The following is a 1,405-nucleotide window of genomic DNA, read 5'->3' as shown; positions in this document are numbered from 1 at the left end:
GCTTACAGCAGCATTAGGCTCTAGTCGGGTATGAGGAGCAGGAGCAGGTTTGCTCACTCCGCAAAGGATACAGGAAGATTATTGATTTATGCAGTTATTTGGTGTGTGACTTTAGCTTAGTGGCAGAACGTCTGCTTTGAAAGCAGAAGGTCGTCAGTTCGATCCTGGTAAGTGGCTTATAACACCATAAATATCTGGTCTGGTACGAGAAGCAGGAGCAGGTTTGCTCACTCCGCAAAGGATACAGAAAGATTATTGATTTATATACTCACTCTATGTGCCACTTTAGCTTAGTGGTAGAGCGTCTGCTTCGTAAGCAGAAGGTCGTCAGTTCAATCCTGGCAAGTGGCTTACAGCAGCATTAGGCTCTAGTCGGGTATGAGGAGCAGGAGCAGGTTTGCTCACTCCGCAAAGGATACAGGAAGATTATTGATTTATGCAGTTATTTTGTGCGCCACTTTAGCTTAGTGGCAGAGCGTCTGCTTTGTGAGCAGAAGGTCGTCAGTTCAATCCTGGCAAGTGCCTTATAGCACCATAAATTTCTGGTCTGGTACGAGAACCAGGAGCAGGATGGCCCATTCTGTGAACGGGACAGGAAAATTATTGATTCATAAACTTAATATGTGCGCCACTTTAGCTTAGTGGTAGAGCGTCTGCTTCGTAAGCAGAAGGTCGTCAGTTCAATTCTGGCAAGTGGCTTACAGCAGCATTAGGCTCTAGTCGGGTATGAGGAGCAGGAGCAAGATGGCCCATTCTGTGAAGGGGACACGAAAATTATTGATTCATATGGTTAGTCTGTATGTCACTTTAGCTTAGTGGTAGAGCGTCTGCTTCGTAAGCAGAAGGTCGTCAGTTCAATCTCGGCAAGTGGCTTACAGCAGCATTAGGCTCTAGTCGGGTATGAGGAGCAGGAGCAGGTTTGCTCACTCCGCAAAGGATACAGGAAGATTATTGATTTATGCAGTTATTTTGTGCGCCACTTTAGCTTAGTGGCAGAGCGTCTGCTTTGTAAGCAGAAGGTCGTCAGTCCGATCCTGGCAAGTGGCTTATAACACCATAAATATCTGGTCTGGTACGAGAAGCAGGAGCAAGATGGCCCATTCTGTGAAGGGGACACGAAAATTATTGATTCATATGGTTAGTCTGTATGTCACTTCAGCTTAGTGGTAGAGCGTCTGCTTCGTAAGCAGAAGATTGTCAGTTCAATCCTGGCAAGTGGCTTACAGCTGCATTATGCTCTAGTCGGGTATGAGAAGCAGGAGCAGGTCTGCTCACTCCGCAAAGGATACAGAAAGATTATTGATTTATGTACTTATTCTCTGCGTCATTTTAGCTTAGTGGCAGAGCGTCTGCTCTGTGAGCAGAAGTCGTCAGTCCAGTCCTGGCAAGTGGCTTATAGCACCAT

At 46.3% G+C, this 1,405-nt stretch overlaps 8 non-coding genes across 8 annotated transcripts; all 8 read left to right on the top strand.

Moving 5' to 3' along the window:
• Positions 1–105: 105 nt before the first annotated feature.
• On the top strand, positions 106–177 carry Pmar_PMAR017542. Its single transcript has one exon. It is a non-coding gene; the product is annotated as a tRNA-Ser (tRNA).
• Positions 178–279: 102 nt separating this feature from the next.
• On the top strand, positions 280–351 carry Pmar_PMAR017541. The gene has a single exon. It is a non-coding gene; the product is annotated as a tRNA-Thr (tRNA).
• Positions 352–453: 102 nt separating this feature from the next.
• Pmar_PMAR017540 lies at positions 454–525 on the top strand. The gene has a single exon. It is a non-coding gene; the product is annotated as a tRNA-Thr (tRNA).
• A 102-nt stretch (positions 526–627) lies between these two features.
• Pmar_PMAR017539 lies at positions 628–699 on the top strand. The gene has a single exon. It is a non-coding gene; the product is annotated as a tRNA-Thr (tRNA).
• A 102-nt stretch (positions 700–801) lies between these two features.
• On the top strand, positions 802–873 carry Pmar_PMAR017538. Its single transcript has one exon. It is a non-coding gene; the product is annotated as a tRNA-Thr (tRNA).
• Positions 874–975: 102 nt separating this feature from the next.
• Positions 976–1,047, top strand: Pmar_PMAR017537. Its single transcript has one exon. It is a non-coding gene; the product is annotated as a tRNA-Thr (tRNA).
• Positions 1,048–1,149: 102 nt separating this feature from the next.
• On the top strand, positions 1,150–1,221 carry Pmar_PMAR017536. The gene has a single exon. It is a non-coding gene; the product is annotated as a tRNA-Thr (tRNA).
• A 102-nt stretch (positions 1,222–1,323) lies between these two features.
• On the top strand, positions 1,324–1,394 carry Pmar_PMAR017535. The gene has a single exon. It is a non-coding gene; the product is annotated as a tRNA-Thr (tRNA).
• Positions 1,395–1,405: the final 11 nt, after the last annotated feature.

The sequence above is a fragment of the Perkinsus marinus genome, assembly GCF_000006405.1.
Source record: "Perkinsus marinus ATCC 50983 genomic scaffold scf_1104296962140, whole genome shotgun sequence".
Taxonomy (NCBI): domain Eukaryota; phylum Perkinsozoa; order Perkinsida; family Perkinsidae; genus Perkinsus; species Perkinsus marinus.
This window is presented reverse-complemented; position numbering and strand designations above follow the sequence as displayed.